This window comes from Mesoplodon densirostris, chromosome 15, assembly GCF_025265405.1.
Source record: "Mesoplodon densirostris isolate mMesDen1 chromosome 15, mMesDen1 primary haplotype, whole genome shotgun sequence".
Taxonomy (NCBI): Eukaryota; Metazoa; Chordata; class Mammalia; order Artiodactyla; family Ziphiidae; genus Mesoplodon; species Mesoplodon densirostris.
Genome location: NC_082675.1, coordinates 70,785,848 through 70,809,189, shown reverse-complemented (window position 1 = coordinate 70,809,189; position 23,342 = coordinate 70,785,848). Strand labels below are relative to the sequence as shown.

The 23,342-nt window shown below is 40.6% G+C and overlaps 1 pseudogene; it reads right to left on the bottom strand.

Moving 5' to 3' along the window:
* Positions 1–2,637: 2,637 nt before the first annotated feature.
* Positions 2,638–21,900, bottom strand: LOC132502509 (uncharacterized; annotated as a pseudogene).
* Positions 21,901–23,342: the final 1,442 nt, after the last annotated feature.

Sequence of the window (23,342 nt, the reverse complement as noted above, 5' to 3'; positions counted from 1 at the left end):
AAAGTAACTATTTTCCTTTTCCTAAATTGGTTGGACAATAAAAAGCAGCCTGATTACTCTTCATAGGAAAGGATGAGAATATGAACAAAGAAACTTTTTACACTACCTTGCACTATGTAGAAGCAATAAGGAACATTCGGTGGTGTTTACCTAACCTTGTAGTTCCTCTAGCCAAATTCATTCATTCCATTCAGTTATTCAAAGCTGCTGTTAAAAAGTTCTAAACATTTTTTTTGAGATTTAAGAACTTTTTATGTACAATTCATACCATTTCAAATGAATCAAATGTGGCTGCATTATAGACTGCATATAAAGTGGTTAAGGTAGGTTCAGTTTTAAAGGAGGTTTTCAGTTAAATGTCTGGGTTTTGCCTGAATGATGACAAATAATCAGTCTGATTGAGCAATTCACTCTTCAATCTATTGATTTGGTAATAAATAAAGTAGAAATACCAAAAAGCCTAAAAGCACTTGAGTATAATGGATGAAGTTACCCTAAAGAATAAAATGGTATGAAAACTAGAAATCAGCTTTCCAAGGAGGGAAAAAGACTGAAATTAGAGCAACCAAGTGAAAATTAAGAACATATCTATCTATTCCCCGTCCCAGGGAATTCCGTCGCAGTCCAGTGGTTAGGACTCGGTGCTTTCACTGCCGTGACCCTGGGTTCAATTCCTGGTCAGGGAAGTAATAAGATTCCACAAGCCGAGTGGTGCAGCCAAAAAAAAAAAAAAAAACCTTAAAATAACATACCAACAATATTCCAATTGACATGTCTTCATTAGATTATTTATCTTTAACATTTTTTCTTTTTTAAATACATAGTAGGCTGGAAACCTAAGTCAGGCTTCCAGTATATTATTATCAGGAAACCCAGAAAGTTCCAACACCATAACATATTTTCTTTAGATGATGATATATCATATTTCAAGGATGCATAGAGGGAATCCAATTATGCTTCAAATTCATAAAACCATAAAAACAGGTTTCACTTAAAATTAAATGAGAAGATAATATGCAAAGATACACAAAATCTTTATTAAATGACCACATAGTAATCTGATATAATACTTCCTGATACAAGAAAAGGAATTATGAACTAGTTCATAGTATATTAAAAATTTTCCAAAGTAAAACAAAATTTGAAAATAAAATATGTCTACACACATTGCCATTTCCTTTTATGACCAATTCCCCTCTATTTGGACATCCACCTTTCATATACCTATTGTCCTGTGCTATTCCCTGCATCATGTTCCTCCTCCTGGATGGTGACGCATCCCCTACAAGGTCTCTTCAAAACTATACCACCACCACAAAATTCCTTTTGCTGCCAAGCTCTGATCTCAGCTGGCTCTCCTGGAAAATGGCAATAAGGTAAATACACAGTAAGGTGGTTTCAAGGGATGACAGGCCTTTTATGACCTGATTATGTTCGTTATGTAGATGGCTACTTCTCCACACCAAAAGCGAGTCATTCCTAATTCTCATTGTCTTCTATATAGTCAATAGAGCTAGTTATCTAGAAGAGAGAGAAACACAGAGAAAGAGAGACAGAGAGAGAGAGAGAGAGATACAGATTTATTTTTAGGTTAAGAACAAACATCCTAAGATATCTAAAAATTCCATTATGTGTCAGGGAAATATAACTGAAAGAGGGTGGTGGTTCAAGGCATTAAAAAGTGTCTGTACTGACTGGGTTTTATATATACCAGAACTGATGGTGATACCCAAGCAAAATGCAGGGGTACCAAATACTATTCAAATAAGTTGTAAACAAAAATCAAGCACAGATTAGATCTGAACAAATTCTTCTCTACTTAAGACAATGACCCCCAACTTAGAGACCACTAGCCTCTACCAGTTTTCAAGTGATGACAAGTAGTCCTCAAATTCATATACACACCCAGCCAACAGACTAAATAAAACACATGCTTCTCAACCATAGGCATGACTATTCCTCATATGTAAATAGTTCATGATGTGATTAATAAAATCCAAATACATTCAAAGAAAGTATTGAATTCATAATTAGCTTGTCATTAAGTATTTTCTCAGCTAATAAATATTCAACTACTCGTATGAGTGAGTCCTTGAAATTTTGGGCTTTATAAAAAGTATCTTCATGTCCACAAAAGGGTTGAGAATGGCTAACCTAAGGTTCTATACTAAACTCTCCAGACAAAGTTAGATGTACCTGGGTTCCAGTGCCTCCATATGTACAACATACATAAGCTGATCTCCCTACTTCCTTCCACAGTGATGAATAACCAAAATACAAGCATGGCACTAAGTTTCAGTGATATGCAAAAAAAATGGATTTTCCTCTGGAGTAATAAATTTGAAATAACAAAAGGACAATAAACAAATACAAACATGTGACTAAAATCCATACAAAAATATATTAATTTATCAAATCCCCTCCATAGATAATCTGCACAGAGTACACTGAAATGTTCCCTTAGCATGAATTGACTATGATCTTATGAGCTAAATGAGCCCACAGGGCTGCTTCATACCTGCTTTCCCAATATCACTCTATAAAGAGCTCCAAGCTCATTAGCCAAGTGGACCTTCTTTAAAAACAGCAAGAATAACATATGAAGAGCAAAGAATAGATAAGAAATCATCAGCAAATCTAAGGCAGGTTGATTGCCTGGTCCTCCTTGAATTTGGGGATCTTCTTAAACTCACTTTGCTTGAAGAAAAGCTGGGCCAGGATGTGGTCTGCTATGGCCTGGAGATAATCGTCCATGTCAAGGGTTTGCAACTGACAGTGGAAACAAAAAGAAGATGTATCAGCACCAAATTACTCAGGTTCCTACAAAGATCTTACAGCCATCAAGGCATTTTCAAGACTGTAGGTACATAGCTGTGTAACATTAGGAGCTATGAAATCCTGCGAATGGTCCCCTTGTACACTTGTCTTCTCTTGCCATGGGGAGCTCACCATTTCGACTCTGGGAATAAGGAAAGTCTGACTGATAGCTAGAGATGCTGAGGCATCTGAAGCTTTCTTTATTTTTTTTATTATTATTATTTTTTGCGGTACACAGGCCTCTCCCGTTGCAGAGCACAGGCTCCGGACGCGCAGGCTCAGCGGCCATGGCTCACGGGCCCAGCCGCTCCGCGGCATGTGGGATCTTCCCAGACCGGGGCACGAACCTGTGACCCCTACATCGGCAGGCGGACCCTCAACCACTGCGCCACGAGGGAAGCCCTGAAGCTTTCTTTAGAAGGGACCTCCATCCCACTGGGAGGTAGTTCTCTTTAAAGAGGGAGCAAGACCTTTTGTCTACTTGTAAGCAGGGACTAGTGGCAAAAGGGCCTCTCAGAGCTCCATGCCCACAGGTACATGATGGAGGCTGACCTGGCTGCCAGATAAGTGGTCCTCCTCCTGCACAGCCAGAGACAGTCGTTCATCTCTGCCTAACTGGCCTGGCTGTCCAGTTGGTTGGCTCTGACTCTGTCTGTCTGTCCTTGTGCCCTCTCTCTATCACGATCTTATTGTCCTTTCTGCACCCCTCCCCCTTGACACTACCTCTCTTTTTCTCAGCCTCTCAATTTCTGCATGTATGTGGGTCTCTCTGTGTCTCTCACTGTGTTTCTGTCTCTCTCTGTGTCTGTGTCTCTGAGCTTATCTGTCTCTGAATCTCTCTCCTAACTCTTTGTGTGTGTGTCTCTAGGTATGTCTGCCTTTCCCTGCCCCTCTGTGTATAGGTCTGTCTGGGTCTGGGTATGTGTGTATCTGTGTGTCTCTCCTTCTTTGTCTCTGTCTCTTTATGGGTCTCTGTCCCTCTCTGTGTCTATGTCTGTATGTCTCCTTCTATTTGTGTACCTGTGTTGTTTCTCTCTTTTTCTCTGTGTTTGTGTCATTCTCTTTGTAGATCTCTGTCTCTCTGTCTCTATGTCTCTATCTCTGTGTGTCTCTGGGCATGTATGTCTCTCTCTGCGTCCCTATGTCTCATTCTGTGTTTCTCTCTAGGCATGTGTTTCTGTCTCTCAGCCTCTCTCTTATTCTTCCTCCTTCCTCTTTCCCTTCATACCCCTATGCAAAATAAATCCCCGTTAGAAACACCCCTAATACCCCTTCTAATGGGTTAGTCGGGGTTATGCTCCCTCAAGATGCATATCAGACATTCCTGGTGGTGGGGATAGTTGTAAAAAAAATTCTTCCTACCCAAAATTCTGATTCATTTTTTCCTTCCCTGTTGTGGATCACTCCCTTAAATTGCTTCTTTTCATTAAAAAAAAAAACAAAACAAAACACTCTACTTCTATTCTCTTTTCAAAAGATTTATATTCTTTAATTCTTGACTTGTATTTAATAATTTTCAATTGTTATTTTTATCCTTCTTTCATATTTTTAAGTTTTAAGTTGTTGCTATTAGCCTTTCACATCACATTAATCTTTAATTAATTTTTTTGTTTGTTTGTTTGTTTGTTTGTTTTTGCGGTACGCGGGCCTCTCACTGCTGTGGCCTCTCCCGTTGCGGAGCACAGGTTCCGGACGCGCAGGCTCAGCGGCCATGGCTCACGGGCCCAGCCGCTCCGCGGCACGTGGGATCCTCCCGGACCGGGGCGCGAACCCGTGTCCCCTGCATCGGCAGGCGGACTCTCAACCACTGCGCCACCAGGGAAGCCCTTTAATTAATTTTTAAAATTCCCTTTTCTTGATCTTAATTTTTTTAACTCTAACTTGCTGTTTTAATGAGATTTCCCTTCTTTTCCTATTTATATTTGATTTGATTTCATTTTGCTTCATCATTTTTTCTTATAACAGCTGTAGAGAATGATTACCAAGGGGGTGGCAGTAGCGGTGAGCCCCACACCAAAAGCAGGGGACACTGGAATCCTCTTCCCACCGAGAGTCTACAGCTAGCTTTCCATTGCATCTCCTCCTCACAGAGCTCTTCACAAACCTCATCCCAGGCACCCCCAGGAAGGTTTAGAGACCCAGAGAAGCAGATGCTGGAATTTTCCAGTGTCCCTCAAAGAAGGAAAGTGTCATCATGGGAAATAAGCATCACTGAGCAGGATGGCGTAGGTTCTGTAGATGATACTGCTGAATTCATGCTGTGCTCTCCCCTGGAGATCTTGTTGGGTCTCCATGTAGGAAGAACCATGGCCAAGAGAAATGTCTGTCTGTTCCTGGATTTGCCCCAGGAATACCCAGACTCTTATAATTCTCACCCAGTCTCAGCAGGGAACCTAGTCCTAAGGACTGTTCAAAAATCTAAATTCCACTATTTATTCTTGTTTTTCAAACACATTATTCATCTAATTAAGGAACACTGGGGTGAATTTTTAAAAGCAAACAACTATGTAATACAATAAACAATTCCTCTTAATGTATGTTTTATACTACAGATCATGATATATCAGATTTGCTTAAAACAAAGAATGATGGGAAGGAATGCTACTCCTTCTTGGTAGCACGGATCAATCATACTCAATGTTACTTTACGTCTCCTAAAGTTTCTTTTCATATGCAAGAGACTCTTCTTTTCCTCTCTCTGCCAAGTAAATTCCAGAAGAATAAACTAGCCATGCTCACTTCAGCTTCTCCCTCTCTGTCTGGGAACTGGCAAAGCTTCAAAAATCATACTCTGCTTCTCTATGATGTAAGGTAGTACAAGGGCCCACCTCAACGTCAGAAGGCCAGCCCATTTCTGGAGATAGATATTAGGAAACCCACTTGCCCACAGATATTAATCATAGTCTCTAATACCTGCTTTCTCTTCACACATTGGTTCAGCCAGTTCATTCATTCAATCATTTATTCGGCACACATACACTGAGGGCCCCCTATGATGCAGATACATTGCTTAGCAGAGTATTCTGCACATCACTGGCACTCAGCAATTTCTCTTAAACTGGCTTATTCTCACCTGGTCTCCAGTGCTGAAGGCAAGAACCAGAAGCAATTCCTTATCGCATGTACTTTTAATGTAATGCTGGGTTCCAGTGGGGAAAAATATCACATCTCCAATGTGAACGTTAAACTCTATCGTACACTGAGCATTGATAATGCCCACCTGAGGAGGGGAAAAAATTATGCTGAAGTTAAGCAAATAAAATCAAATATTCATTAAGGATAAGTATTCATAGTGAAGAACAGATGGATAAAAGCATATGGTTATAAAGGGACTTCTCAGAGAGGGTAAATAGCAGAAAAGAGGCAATCCTTCACATTAACTCTCCTGTTTCTGAGACAAAGTCCCACAAAAATTAAAAGATGCTCTATTTAAAGTAAATGTCGGGCCTCCCTGGTGGCGCAAGTGGTTAAGAGTCCGCCTGCCGATGCAGGGGATACGGGTTCGTGCCCCGGTCTGGGAGGATCCCATATGCCGCGGAGCGGCTGGGCCCGTGAGCCATGGCTGCTGGGCCTGCGCATCCGGAGCCTGTGCTCCGCAACGGGAGAGGCCACAACAGTGAGAGGCCCACATACCGCAAAAAGAAAAAAAAATAATAATAATAAAGTAAATGTCCCTCAAAATGCATTAGTGAATTCAATAGTGTAGAACATCATGCAAAAAGAGCATTAATCACCATGTTCTAATTGAGGGCTATCAATTACATTCCCTAATTAGGCAGAGGATTTAAATTGCAGTGTTTTACCACCTCTATGCCCTCCTTTCTACTTGCTTGGGAAAATTCAGCCTTCTGGGAGAGCAGCATCCTAATGGTCTTTTAAAAAAGAGTTAGAGACTAAATGTGCATACAAACGCACACAGATGAGCACAAAGCACACCAAAAATAAAATCTGATCCTTGAAATTAAATTTGTGGAAGATTACAATGCCCTTTTCCAATTTATTAAAGCTTTCACTTCTAAAAACATAAAACTTTTGCTATGGGTGACAAAAAAGGTGAATTTCAGTCTGGTCTGATTCTTTCTGTCAAGACTGATTCAGGTACAAGCTAGAGAAGCCCATTTTACCTGTAGATCTCCCCAGGAGCCCTGTAGTAACATGCTACTTCGTGTGGTTTTTCTGAAGAATCAAAGGGGGTGATATTAATAACTTCACCAAGATGACAAGTATGCGTCAGAAGGATCCTGGATAAATGGGGATATATGGCCACCCTGCTGGTGCTCCACACCTCACCCCCACCAACTCATCTTACACTGAGGGGCAAACAGCCAATTTCACGGTCCCCAAAGTGGAGCACATTAAATGCTTGCATTACCTGAGAATGCAAAACTCTGAACATGTAGGCAGGTATTCCAGCCCCTCACCATTAGTGATAAACCTCTTTATCAGTTCTGAAATGTTCTTAGCCCCTTCTCATGCTAAGAGCAAACTTGGAAGTTACCTAGCAGGACCTGCATGGTATCCTCTGTGGAAATGGCCCAGAAAGCCATTGGCACAGAGTCCTATTATGTTACCAACAACTGAACCAAAACAAAGAAGTACCTCCTGTTTGCTTCTTTCTTCACTGAAAAGGAAAGTTCAAAAAAAACCTGTTCACAGAGAAATTACCTTTGCACATCCACTTATTACATATCCCATTTCATTTGCATTAAAATGAAAATGTGGCTATCTTAATCCATTGTTATAAATCCTAAGTGTACTCAAAGTGAGGGCATTTTTGTGCTTGAGAAAGAAAAAGAAAAATGAAATCCAGTTATTTAGCCAACATTCAACTCAGCAACTTAACAATTCATATAATCATAATAATAACTAATATTTATGAAGCCCTCACTGAGAACATGCAATTTTTTATGTCCTTTACATTTATTATGTCACTTGTCCCTTATAATAATCTTATAAGGTTGCCACCAACCTTATGAGATGAAATTAAAATCTAGGTTGGTTGAGTATACTAGGGTCACCCAGTGGCAGAACTGGGATTTGAATCAGGGAATTTGATGCCACAGCTGTGCTCTTAGTCATTAAGCGATACAGCCAGTTGAGCATTTAAAACAAATGAAAATGAAAAGAGAAATGAACAGAGAAACCTCATGAGCATCCAGTCTCTTTGTTAATGTAACCACCCACGCCAAGAAGTTAAGCTCCCAAATTCACTAGGCCTCAATCAATAGTTTGCATCGATCAAACCAACCAGTGTTTGACTAGCTCTTTCCTTTTCCTTTGTCCAGAAAAATGATGAATCCAATCTAAATCTCATATTTCATCCATTTTAATAATAATTAAATAATAATAATTAAATAAATAATGTTTTAATAATTTCAAAACAGTTTTCTCAATTACCTGATTCAGGAATTCACTAAAAAAATTTTCATTGTTGCTTAGTTCACTTCTATTTTTCCAATATTGTGCCAATTGTATTATTCCCCCTGGAAATTGATATTCTTTTGAACTTATATCAGATGAAGTTTAAAAAACAAAATAAGATAAAACTACTTCAAAATAGTACTACAAGAGGAGAGTCAAATGCAGTTCCAGTAAGGTACAGAGCCCTTCTATAGTCACAGAAAGTTTATGTGGTAGGAATTGCCAATACCACATCCTATGTTCCCCCAAGGTATTGATCTGATACTGTCAGATACTATCCTAACTTCCCAAACTCTCCTGAAATTTCTAACATAGAGTGACCTCTTTAAGACAGACATTCAAGTCAGGGGACCTGGCTGGAAAACGTGAGAGTCATCCTAAATAACAATCCCTACCTCTCCCCTCAATAGGTCAACGAGGCCCTGTCAGTCCTGCATCTCTAAATTCTCTGTTTCTCAACAATTCTTCCCCTCTCACATAGTGCAGGCCACCATCATCCCCTACCTGAGGGACTGCGGGAGCCCCCTAATTCATCACCCTGCCTCTCACCTGGCCACTTCCAATTATTCTCCACAATCCAGCTGGATCGGTCATCGTTTCAAAAAACAAAACTAACACCAACTCAAAAAGATATATGCACCCCATGTTCATCGCAGCATCATTTACAATAGCCAAGATACGGAAACAACCTAAGTGCCCAAGCTCACAGATACAAAGAACAGAGTGGTAGCTGCCAGCGGCAGGGGTGGGGGTGGGTGAAATGGTTGAAGGAAGTCAAGAGACACAAACTTCCACTTACAAAATAAACACATCATGGGGATGTAATGTGGAGCAAGGTGGCTATAGTTAGTAACACTGTATTGCATACTTTAAAGTTGCTAAGATCTTGTAAGTTCTCGTGACAAGGAAAAAATCTGTAACTAACTATGTATAGTGATGGATGTTAACTAGACTTACTGTGGTGATCATTTCACAATATATACAAATATTGAATCACTGTGTTGTATACCTGAAACTAACATAGTGTTGTATGTCCATTATATCTCAATAAAATAAATAAATTAAAAACCTCATTGTGTCACTCTCCTATTTAAAGCCCCTTAATTGCTACATGATTGGCCTCTCGTCTCTCATAAGCCTCTTCTCCTACAGCATCCCCCAGCCCCAGCACACCCCCCTCACACTCTGAATTTTTTTTCCACATTCTCTTTTGTTTCCAGGCCTTTTCTCACATTTCCTACTCTGTTGAGAAATGTCTTTTCAAACTTCTCTTGGCTGTGACCCACTGTAAAAAACACATTACATCTCAATCCAATACGCCTATATAATCATATATATAAATACTTAACTAAAAAGGCTTCACAAAACAACATACTATACCTTTCAGGTCATACAATTATCTCCACGCAAGGCTATCTGGAGACTGTGAGTAATCAGCATTGACAACCAGTTCTGCCAAGTTGGGAGGAAGACTGACCCCCTCATCCTCTTTCTGCTTATGGAATGTTCTAATGAAACTAATTCCACCTTCAGGCTGAAACACATAAGAGACCCTATAAGGTATTTGTGAAACATTGTACAAATTTTAGCAATAGAAGGGGCGGTAGCTGAGGATTGGGCAGCACTGGCACCAGTGTGGTTTTCCGCGGCCCCATCAAAAGACCTCCATGAGCCTAAGACTTGTGATCTCTATGAAAACCTTCCACGTATTCAATGTATGGGCATTGGTATAAACTCCTGCAAAAACATACACTGGTTCCCATGCTTACCAACACTCTCACTAATGACTCATTTCTTCTACTTCTCACTATAACATTAGAGCAGGATCTGCTGCAAGATAAATCTCAAAATCGTACTGTTTAGATTCCTAAATTTACCACAAAACCCCTTCCAGGTGCCACTTACGGGCCATCACCAATTCCGATCACCCATTTGCACTGTCAGCATCCACATCTGACCCTCTAGACCCAGCATGATCAGCAATCCCTCTAGTGGTATATAACTACTGAAAGTGATCAGAGAGAGAAAAGCAGCCATTCCTCAGGAAAACTGGGGGAACCTCTGCATTAGATTAGGAAAACACAATTACATTATCTCTAGCAAAGCTAGCCCTGGATGAGCATATGGCTTTTCAGAAATGAAAATTATAGTAATTTGTATTAACTATATCATAACCTTTCTACCAATTCACTATACAGTAGCTTCCTATAGCAGTCCTTCGTAAGGGAAAATAAAGAGCAATTCAACTTCAATGCTCTTGAGCCCAGTACCCAAATGTCACTTTGTTGACTGCTACCTTAGAAACCCAAATATTCATGCCCTCTTTGTACCCTCATGGGATTTGTTCTCAGCAGTGGTACAGACCTCAAGTGACCTGGAAGCAATGTCCTCAGGTATAGAAAAAATTACATCATCAGCTTCCAGGGTTTGAAGTTCATGATGTGTAGAAAAGAAGAGCAAGAAAAGCAGTCTTCACTCCCCACATTCTCTGTCCAGTGTACTGTGCTTTTAGGGAAGAAGATCACTTGGCCAGCTGTAACACTGTACGTGGTAACGACAGCACCATCATCAACCGCCCCAATCCATGCTGTCCCCTGAAACATAAACGGAAGAGCTCATCCAACACTACTTTAGAGCAATGTTCCTCAACCTTTTTTCATTACCTCCTTTCTAAGGTACCACGTTAGACTTTTTTTTCTAATCACCACCCTATGAAATGCTAACACTACAGAGGTGCTGTAGATGTGTATACTGCATACACATACTGCTCATGTGCTACATGTACATCTATGCTTTATACATAAAAAGAGTAATATTTTTACCCTGCTAACAACCAGTTTTTGCCCCCTTTTGGGCAATACCACCCCCACTGAGCATTTAGAGCTCTAAGTTCATGCTAGTTTGATAGTCTGAAAAGACTGCAGGCACATGTGTACACACATGCATGTGTGTGTTTGCATGTGTTTGTGTGTGTATGCATACAGAGGCGTATGTATTTACCAGATAAGAAAAAGTCTGCATACAATTTTGATAATAATAATAGGAATAGGAATAACATAGTGCTTTACTGTGTGTCCAGGTATTCTTCTAAGAAGGGTATAATCTCATATAGATAAAGCTCTAATCTCTCTTCTTGCTGTAAATTCTAAAATCAAGTGAGTTGTCCAAGAATAAAAAAGGAGTTTTATTAACAACAACAGAAATATCTCACACACAAAAAACTGGCTGATCTATTAATAAGATCATCAGGGTAAGACCAAACTCTGAAAGTTCTATGAGAGCTTAGTCACTACAGCTTCCCCAGTGTCTGGAATACAGAAGCCATAAATACATTTCAGAATTAATGACTTATTTGAAATTCAAGTAAGTACACTAATTTCACTTCCAAAGAATTCTGAAAGGTCTAAACCACAAAAGGGCATCCAACTGGCTGATCTCAGAGACTCCAGGCTGCACTCAGCAAACTAGTTTATTATTACAGTCACTGCTTTATTCCTTAGAGGGAAGCTGTAGTTTCTTTGATCATTAGATCACAGCTACCAGTTTTAGCTTTGGCTCAAAGGATGGAACAGTGGGGATTTCCCTGGTGGCTCAGTGGTTAAAAATCCGCCTGCCAATGCAGGGGACACGGGTTCGATCCCTGGTCCAGGAAGATCCCACAGGCCACAGAGCAACTAAGCCCGTGCACCACTACTGAGCCTGCGCTCTAGAGCCCAAGAGCCACAACTACTAAAGCCCGTGTGCCTAGAGCCCGTGCTCCACAACAAGAGAAGCCACCGTTATGAGAAGCCCATGCACCGCAACGAAGAGTAGCCCCTGCTCGCCGCAACTAAAGAAAGCCCGCGCACAGCAACGAAGATCCAACACAGCCAAAAATAAATAAATTAATTAATTAATTAATTAAATAAAGTTATATATTAAAAAAAAAGATGGAACAGTGATCTTAGCTTAACAATGTATGAAAAATGATTTCATACTGAAGAGGAAGTTCAAAGTGATGCCAAGAATAATTAAAACAAATAGGTTAATGCTTCAAGGCACTGATAACTAATCTAATTGAGTACACAGCCAAAGCCTGGATGTTGTCTACCACTTATTTAAGTAGGTTTTGCAACAACCTAAATACTAGCCTGAGGACACACAGCACAAATGCTTAAGGGCAGAACGTGGGCAAACTGGTGATACCTGTACAAGATAGCCGTGTTCGGAGGCCACTGCTTTTTATTCTCAGGGTCCCCAGAGTCATCTGTGATCTCTGACTGTTCAGGCTGCTGCCAAAGGCGTCTTCTTCAATGCTGAGATAGTCTGTGGCATTGTTCCTGTACCAGGCCCACTGGATTGCAACACCGGGGAACTCAAACACCTGAGAAGCCATAAGCAAATCATCAGCATGGAGGCCATTTCCTGGAACGTGAGGCCACCATGGCCTACGGAGTAAGCGGGAAGCACAACGGAAAAGGCAAGGTGGTGTGGTGAGTACTGGAGCCCCTAAAAGGAAGTGAAAGAATAGGTCTGCGAGACTCCAGGAGACAACGTGGTACATGCAGTGCTGTCAGTCTCTGTTTGACCTAAAAAAGAACACCTAGGGCTTCCCTGGTGGCGCAGTGGTTGAGAGAGCCTGCCTGCCGATGCAGGGGACACGGGTTCATGCCCCGGTCCGGGAAGATCCCACATGCCGCAGAGCGGCTGGGCCCGTGAGCCATGGCCGCTGAGCCTGCGCGTCCGGAGCCTGTGCTCCGCGGCGGGAGAGGCCACAATGGTAAGAGGCCCGCGTACCAGAAAAAAAAAAAAAAAAGAACACCTATCTTGGCAAGAGAACAGGGCTGTCCTGCACTTCTCCCCTCCAGCCAAACATAGAACTATCTACTAAAGAAAAATTCTGCCTGGAGCCAATATCCACCCAACTTTCCCCCTTCTCTATCCCTCACTTCCCTTCCTCCAAACAGCCCGCAGCTGCTTCCTTCCAATGAAGAGAGAACAAAGCTTAGAAAACAAGCAATGGAAACTTTGTTTTGGAATCACCATTTATAATAGATGATTCTTTTTCCTAATATGTGTGATCCATACCTTGGATTTAGGTAAATGATTAAGAAACTTGAATTTGGAATCAACAGCCTTTTGCACCATGGGAATTGCTGTTTGCAGAGGCAGGGCTCCAGGTTCTGAATGGGGCTGAGAGTTGTTAACATAAACCAGGGAGAGAATCAGGACTCCAGATGCTGTGGTAACGATACAGGCCAAGAGACACACCAGGAAAACGCTCGTCAGTGACCACTGCCTCTTCCTTTCCTAGGAGAAATTATGAAGCCATTCTCTACTCTTTTTTTTTGCGGTACGCGGGCCTCTCACTGTTGTGGCCTCTCCCATTGCGGAGCACAGGCTCCGGACGCGCAGGCTCAGCGGCCACGGCTCACGGGGCACAAACCCGTGTCCCCTGCATCGGCAGACGGACTCTCAACCACTGCGCCACCAAGGAAGCCACACACCCTTATCTTAATATGGTAGAAGGACATCTGAATTCATAAACCGCCTATTATCCCTCCTAGTAAGTCAAGTTACTACATCCTCACCCATTACCTTGAATCATTTATAGAATTGTCCTTATTTTGCAAATTAGAAAATCAGAATAAAAGACCTGCTTATATTAAGATAACAGAATTGTAACTAAAACCCAGGTTTTCTTATTGCCATTACAGTGAACTTCCTATCTAGACCATACCTAAGTACCACTGGCAATATATTTCTTATCTTTTAACCCCTTCATCTTCTTCTAACCCACCCTTTCACCATTTAACATCATTTAAACCATGGTCACTTTAGTCTCCAAAATGGGCAGTGCTGGTGGGAAGGCAGGAGTCCTTAACATCTATGTAAGATATTCATCAGATATCCACCAAAAATATATTTTTTAATGAAAGAAACAGAAAATCACCATTAGATTATCATAATAATAATTGCTTCAAGCAAGATCCCTTGGTGGGTGCTAAAATTACTGGTTGAAAGGTTAAGCAGAAAACAACATATATCATATTGTTTCTGTTAGAAAACCTGAGCCAACTGGATTCTTCCTTTATGCCATGCTGGCATAGAAGAAAAGGCAGTGCTTCTTTGTTTCAATAAGAACATCTCCCCAGAGGCCCCCATCTCCAAGTTATCTGCCTTCTATGATTCAGGTGGAAAAAGCTGATAAGATAAAGTTGGCAATTATTTGATTACTTCCTTTGAAATGTCTACCAGTAACAAGATTGATCAATGCTCTTATTATGCAAATGTTTCTTATCTATTGCTAACTTTCAGATGACCAGACACTGGAGACAGTTACCAGTATCATAAAAGATATAGACTCTTGTCTCAAAGACAACAATGTAATGATTTGCACCAGTAACAAATATCACAAGGAAAATTAAACAAGACAAAAGCTATGTTTGGGCTTCCCTGGTGGCACAGTGGTTGAGAGTCCGCCTGCCGATGCAGGGGACACAGGTTCGTGTCCCGGTCCGGAAAGATCCCACATACCGTGGAGCAGCTGGGCCCGTGAGCCATGGCCGCTGAGCCTGTGTGTCTGGATCCTGTGCTCCACAACGGGAGAGGCCACAGCAGTGAGAGGCCCGCGTACTGCAAACAAACAACAACAACAAAAAACAACAACTATGTTTTATAGTACCCTGGTAACAAGATGAGGAAATCCCCTTACTGGTCCCACAGATAAAACTTAATTTATTTTAAATATTTTGTCACCTCAAAATCAATGCCATACATTTAATTTTCAGACATTTGTGGGAAAAGACTCAATACGTGTTCCCACTGCTCCCATAGTCTACCATTACCCACTGCAGAATGTTCTCAGGAAGAATTCTAACAGGTGTTATGTGGGTATGGGCTCCTAAAATAAGTGTCAGAGAAGGGAAAGAGCTGGGAAGGAGCTCTGAACTTGTGAAGAAAATGAAAATATTCTATTCACGCAGCTCTACATGACAATCTGATCTTGGACAAGTTCCTTAACCCTGCTAAGTCAGTTTTCCTCATGTGTATAAAATTAAGGCTAGATTAAATAACCCTTAGGACTGTCTAGCTCTACTCACTTGAATTAGAGATATAATTATTTGGGGAAATAACACTGCTGGATTCCCAACACTCCCATTTTTTTCAAGATTTCATTGACATAATAATTCAAGATATTCAACATTCCAGCTTTTGTTTGTTCCCCAATATGATTGCTTCATATGTAATTTTTAGTGCCAATCCAACAGCATTTTAGAACAGAAGGCTATTGAGCGGTGATATGAACAACAAAATCAGCTGAGTCCAACTCCAGAAAACTTCTGTTACAGCTCATGTGCATTCATTCAGCAAATATTGACTGTAATGGTTTATATCAGTGATATATCTGTTTAGAAGGGCATAGTTAACTTCTCCAAGAAGTAGACAACAGATAAATGAGCAGAGATCACAGTGATCTTAAGTTAGTTAAGTATGAGCAACACTCTATTGCTCCAATGCAAAAGAAACATAGAAACATTATACCTAGTGACTAATAACAATTGTAATAATATAATAGTAAACATTTATCGAGGCTTCCTTTATGATCTATTTTACTGTCCCATTAAATGCTCATGACAATCCTCTGATGTAGGTACTATCACTAGCCCCACTTTACAAATGAGAAAGGCAAAGTGTAGAGAAGTTAACTAAACCAGGGTCATATAGCTATCACGTGGTAGAGCCTCAACACAGACAGGTCTGACTCCAGAGTCCCCACTTAGCCCTTGGAAACAAACAAAGAAACACCCAACATTTCTCGTCACATACAACCGTTGTTTTCTGAAATATATGTAACTATGAAGATATCTTGGTCAGCATTTAAGAATGAAAACATACAATGTAACAGAGGCTGTCAACTTCTTTTTGTCTCCAGACACTGACACTTGCAATACATTATCCCTCACCACAACCCAGTGATCGAGTTGAGGAAGAAATACCACCCAGCTAATCCTGATATACCCACCTTGAGAATTCCACAGTATACATACTCATATCTTTATTCATAAGCAACACTACATATGGCTCCACCTAAATCTTGCTTGTGGCTCCAAAAGATTTTTAAATAAAATGTATATTCAAAGATTTTTGCCACATTTCTCTTATGCAAGACTTGTGTTAAAAAAATTTCATCATACTTCAATAACAGCTTATAATAAAGAAAACTGAATTAATTTAAAAAAATTTAAATGATATATCTGTTTATAAATTACAGGTATATTATTTCTACATAGATACTGCAGTAAACTAGGGAAGAGAACAATGAGTAAGAAGAGTAATCCAGGGAAAGCAGATACTGAACCCAAATCAGGAAGGACTGAGACATAGTCACATATAACTGGAAGGAAGAAGGTTCAACAATTAATCAAGCTAGCAGAAGAAGTATAACAGGGCTTCCCTGGTGGCGCTGTGGTTAAGAATCCGCCTACCAATGCAGGGCACATGGGTTCGAGCCCTGGTCCAGGAAGATCCCACGTGCCGCAGAGCAGCTAAGCCTGTGTGCCACAATTGCTGAGCCTGCGCTCCAGAGCCCGCGAGCTACAACTCCTGAAGCCCAGGCGCCTAGAGCCCGTGCTCTGCAACGAGAAGCCACCGCAATGAGGAGCCCGCACACCGCAATGAAGAGTAGCCCCTGCTCACCGCAACTAGAGAAAGCCTGCGTCCAGTAACAAAGACCCAATGCAGCCAAAAATAAATAAATAAAATAAACAAAATTTTTAAAAATGTTATAAAAAAAGTATAACAATAATCCTTGGAAAATATAGGATCTAATACAGAAATAATGAATTAAAGTCATGATGTTGATGTTTAGGTTTAACCATAATGCTAGAAATATTTTTTAAATCATTCTATTTATATATTTTCTATCTGTTATTTAAAGTGGCCCAAAGAATCAGATATACTATTTTGAATTGCAGTTTAAGTTACTTCAAGGAATTTAATTAGTCAATTTGCACTCATTATAATACTTGGAAAAGTTAGGTTTTAAAATTGCATATATTTACAAATTAAGCATTTATTATTGGTGGTGTTCCTATGTTAAGAAGTCTCTGGGACAAAGAATCTATCAATAAGAATTTAAAATATGTAGAAAGCTTCAGTTCTTACACTGCAATTGAATCCCCACAGGGCTATAGATATTCAATATATAGTTCTGCTGTATACTTAGGGAATTATTCCTCAATCTTATATTCCAAAAATATTCCTCTAGAGCTGGAGTCAACAAAATCTTCCTGAAAACAGCCAGATAGTAAGTATTTTAGTCCTTGAGATCTAAGAAGCAAAACCAAAGATATTACATCGGTACTTATATACCAAGAGAGAAAATAAATTTCCACAAATGTTTGATAAAATTCAAAATATAATAATGTCTACAATTTTTCATGATACAAGTCTAATGAGAAAAACTGAATTCTTTTTGGGGAGACAACATTTTGCTTAAATGGGATTCAAAGTTATTGCTCCTTATCAGCAAAACCAATTACAAATGTTCATTTGTTAATGCTGACCTATGTGAGATGTTACATATTTCATCTTTGAACATGGCTTTTCACACAGATAGTTACTGACAAATACTGATACCCGTCCACAAGCATATTATTTTAGTTGAGCATATTCATCACTTGGAAAGCATGTAGAGAATTCTATTAGATTCTTCTCTTGACGGTTGCCATTTTAAAATACATTAATCTGGGACTTCCCTGGTGGCAGTGGTTAAGAATCCGCTTGCCAATGCAGGGGACACGGGTTCGAGCCCTGGTCTGGGAAGATCCCACATGCCGTGGAGCAATGAAGCCCGTGCTCCACAACTACTGAGCCTGCGCTCTAGAGCTCATGAGCCACAACTACTGAGGCCGTGCGCCACAACTACTGAAGCCCGCGCGCCTAGAGCTCATGCTCTGCAACAAGAGAAGCCACCACAATGAGAAGCCCACACACCACAACAAAGAATAGCTCCCGCTCGCCGCAACTAGAGAAAGCCCGCGTACAGCAACAGACCCAACGCAGTCAAAAATAAATTTAAAAAGTTTTCAATTATATAAAAAAAGAATCAGTTAATCATCATTTATTAGCTTCTCTTCCAGGTAGGGTGCATCCTACTTTATTAAAAGGATGACTACTTCTACTAGACTGTTTATAAACTACTTCCTGTACAACCAGTGGTTGCTTTTTTTTAACATCTTTATTGGAGTATAATTGTTTTCCAATGGTGTGTTAGTTTCTGCTGCATAACAAAGTGAATCAGCTATACATATACATATATCCCCATATCTCCTCCCTCTTGCATCTCCCCCCAACGCTCCCTATCCCACCTCTCTGGGTGGTCACAAAGAACCAAGGTGATCTCCCTGTGTTATGCAGCTGCTTCCCACTAGCTAGCTATTTTACATTTGCTAGTATATATATGTCAATGCCACTCTTTCACTTCGTCCTAGCCTACCCTTCCCCCACCCCTTGTCCTCAGGTCCATTCTCTATGTCTGCGTCTTTATTCCTGTCCTACCCTGGTTGCTCACTTTTAAAGTCAGTAGTGAAATTAGTCATCTCTAATTTCACCCCTTATCTCAACTCTGCCAACATTAAAAGCATTCCTAACTTGCCCTCTTTTTATTCGAGGTCAGAAAATGTGGTTCTTTTTGTTTTATAATTTATTTATTTTTGGCTGCATTGGGTCTTCGTTTCTGCGTGCAGGCTTTCTCTAGTTGCGGTGAGAGGGGGCTTATTCTTTGTTGCAGTGCACGGGCTTCTCATTGCAGTGGCTTCTCTTCTTGCGGAGCACGGGCTCTAGGCGCACGGGCTCTAGGCGTACGGACTTCAGTAGTTGTGGCTTGCAGGCTCTAGAGCAGAGGCTCAGTAGTTGTGGCGCACAGGCTTCGTTGCTCCATGGCATGTGGGATCTTCCCAGACCAGGGCTCGAACCTGTGTCCCCTTCATCGGTAGGGGATTCTCAACCACTGTGCCACCAGGGAAGCCCAGAATATGTGATTCTTGGACAAGATACTGTTCAAAGTACTGAACCAAAGCCCTCATTTGTGTCATTCTTGCCAAGTGAGGCCTTCCAACAGCCAGAAAGTCCCCTGCTACACAGGTAATGCTAAGAGTTTGGACTTTTCCACTTGAACCTGAGACTATGGGTCATAGAGAATGCTATAAAAACTCCGTGCTATAAAATCTAGACATTCTAGATCCTAGAACTGGGATACAGAGACATCAGCTCCTAGTTTTACAATTCAGAACTCTACAAAGGGGAGTCCCCCTTCTATCCCTACTAGACAATAGAGGATTCCTAGGCTTCCAATCATCCTGGCAGATCCTCCCCTCTACTCCTCACCCCTTACCCCTATACCTTACTCATCCTTTCATATTTGGGGGCTCCTCTTTGTGACCATGGCTAAGTAGAGACCTGACATTGAAACTGAGCCCCTCAAATTCGACATTCTACTGTATACGGAAAACAAGTCACATGCAAACCAGGATACAGATGTTGTAACATCCCCTGTAAAGTTACTTTGTAGGCATGGTCACCAGCTAGGAATCTGAAACTTCTACTAATCCATGAAAAGACTAGCGAAACAGGGTCTGTTAGTTCAAAATAGTGATGCTATCAAAGTTCGTATTTTACCTCGTTGCCCCTGTTTTTACTCGTTCCCCACCTCACACCTTCTCTCTTCCCCGACTTGAAGTGAGAGTGTCGGGGAGGCTATGGCCACTGGCTTAGTCTACCAGCTAAACTTGCTTTAATCATAGGTACGGTGAAGAGGTCTAAAGGATACGTAACAAGTGTACTTCCCTTCAGCCTCCACTCCCAACTCATGATGCCAAGCCTATACCTTGCTGAAGACCCAAAGCGAAGTATTCTTTCAAGGGCCACCACTTTACAATGGCAAAAGCATTGCCTAGGCTCCAGCACCCTTCCATTATGTGAGTGTGGGGATGGTAACTAGGAGAGACAGAGCACAAAGGACATCAGTGGTCTAACAGGAACCCTGGGCTGAAGCATCCTGAAGAGGAAGAAGAGAACTGGGATCCTAATCATAATGCTTACAGTCTAAAGAATGTATCTGGTCTACAGAATGGAGAGAGATGTTTCTTTCTCTTCAAAACAAAATAGTTATACCTTGGTGTGGGAAGGGAGAGGGAGATAAGAGCATTTCTTAACATATTCCAGCACTTTCCAAGAGTTGTAACTGGTGAATGAATGCCAGGGGCTGAGCTCAAAGCCAGATTAATGGGTAGCAGGCCAATCACACAATTTATCTGGTTGCTGCCAAAATAGTGCCCTCTAGTGGGAAAAAATTTTAAACAGTCCTTACTAACACTGACCGGCATCTATTTCTACAAAATATCCACACACAGGCAGCTAAATGGCAACAATTATAACTAGCTGAAGCTCTGAAAACAAGTACTGACATAATTGCACTTATCAATAACAGCTACCACTGGACACTTTCTATGGTGAGGCACTGTGCTAAGCAAACACTTTACAGACGTTATCTCACTTAATCCTTACAAGTGTGTGAGGCAGCCCAATTAGTTCTGCTTTATAAATTGAATCTTACAGCTGTAACTCGCCCAAGGCACCCCAAGGGGGGAAAATCTGACACTTAAATTTTAAGCCCTCGTACGAAATCTGACTCAGAAAAACACAAAGAATGAGAACTACAGTGGAAAGTTGGGAAACGTTTGCTAAACTTTGTTCGTTTTTAATAGAATATTGATTCTGCTTTAACTGGGAATAATGAAATAAGTAAATCTCTTTCTGAATAAAATTTTTCATATTTCCCCCAGGTCCAAAAAAAAAAAACAAAAAACAAATGAAGACCGAAATGACTTGAGGTCTTTCCAGAGCTCCTGTCATCAGGGCTTCTGAATCCCACTCCAAGAGACTTCTTTGTGCTTGTTTCTGTTGTCTTCTTATACTCATGTCCAAAAGCCAACACTTATCATTCAGTAAATTAAATAACATTTAGTACTGCAAACTAAGACAAATAAATAGCTAAATATTATTATAAAAAACTAAAACCTATATTCTAGGGACTTATTTTACAATACCATAGGAACCTCAGTAAAACTGTATTTCTGAACAAAAACTAAATAAGGCCTACTTTCTAGCTTTATTTCCTAAAATTACTAACATAATGCATTTATGTCATGGTATCAGGTTTTAAAGACTAACTCCTGGAAAGAAGAAAAATTGTATTTGGAAAAAAGTTCAATTTGACTGCAGCCACAAATCAATGTAGGGACTAACAGCAACAGTAGCAAAAATTAATATTCACTTGAAGCTGCATCAAGAACACCGGCCCCATTCCTTTTGCCTACAGAATAAAATCCAAAGTTCTTGGGGGCCACCTGAGGATGGCCCCCCAAACCACTTTCTCAGCCTCATTCATTCAGAGAAGAACTATTTATGTAGCACTTTAATTACCCTTAGGTACTATTCTAGTTGTTGAGGGGTAAACAGTGAATAATGCAAAGCTCCTGCCCTCAACATTCAGTGAAGAAAAGGTAGGAGTAAAGGGGAAAAGCATACCAGCATGGGGCCTGGGCGGGGAGGGGTCAGGGTAGGCCTGCTTGGTAAAGTGCCATTTGAGCAGAGACCTGAATTGAGGGAGGGAATCATGGGCTGTTTGTGGAAAGTCTGACCAGATGGGAGGAAACACTGCAAAGGCCTGGAGGCAGAGGCATGTTTGTAGTTATTTGATAACAGCAAGACCAATGTGGCTGAATCAGAGCAAATGGGGTGACAGGAAAGGTCCCGGCCTTGCAGGGGTGAAGGGAGAGGTGTTGGCACACCTTACTGGGCTTTTTAGGCTAGGGAAGGAACTTCACAATTACTCTGAGATGGGAAGCCACTGGAAAGTTTGAAGAGGTACAACATCGTCAGACATGTTTTTCAAGGATAATTCTTGCTACAGTGCACAGAGTAGAATGGGGCACCACAACGGTAATTTCAGCCTTCTGTCTTATTCCTAGCGCCTCCCCCCACCTAGGTGTATTAACATTATTAGCAGCTAGTGTTTACTGAAATCACATGTGTGAGGCATTACCATTTAATTCTTGAAACAAAACTGCCAAGTACCTATTACAAATGGAAGGGAAAATTTAAATAAACCCTCAGGCAAGATCAAGGAACTTGTTTACAACAAAGAGCTAATAAATGGTGGAATCATAAAACAAATCTGCCCGATATTATAGCACTGGTTTCTTCCACTACAACACACAACATACCCTTCCAAGTCAGTAATTTTGTATCAGACCTTTTTAATGACTCAAGTCTTTGCACATCTTACTCTCTGCCTAGAGCAAACACCCTTCCAACCAATTTCTTTGATGGTAAATTTGTTCATTTTGGAAATCAGCTCAAGCATTCCCTCCTGAGCGAACTCATTCCTGATTCTTCCGGACACTTAGCTGCTCCATCGCCTGTGCCTTAATAGCAGTTGCTCCATCTTCATTTCTCTGAAACAATACTTACCTGGGGTAGTGTAACTGTATCCATTTATATATTTCCATCGAGTTCCTCACGACAGCCATACTTTGTCATCATCTCACCCACCCTTACACTCCTCTCTCCTCCTTCCACTGCCACGCAGAGCCAAATAAATGAATGCTGAATGGAATAATAAATTATCAAAGAACAATATGTAGATCCTTTATGATCTACTCTATGCATCTTGGACATCTGATGCCACATTTCTTAAAAAATGAAAACTCACAAAAAAAAGAGAGATAAATTTGAGGTGATGAATGTATTAACAAGATGGAGGAATCTTTGCACAATGTGTGTATATCAAATCATCATGATATACACTTTAAATATCTTACCATTTTGTCAATTATACCTCAACAAAGCTGGAAAAAAATTAGCTATGAGTGGCAATAAGAAAAAATACAGTGGATGGATGTTAACTAGATTTATATACAAATATCAAATATACAAATATCAAATCATTATGTTGTACACCTGAAACTAATATATGTCAATCATATATCACTACGAAAAATAAAGTGCGTACTCTAGAGTTTTGCTGTTAAGTAGGGCTCTGGATCATTTGTACAATG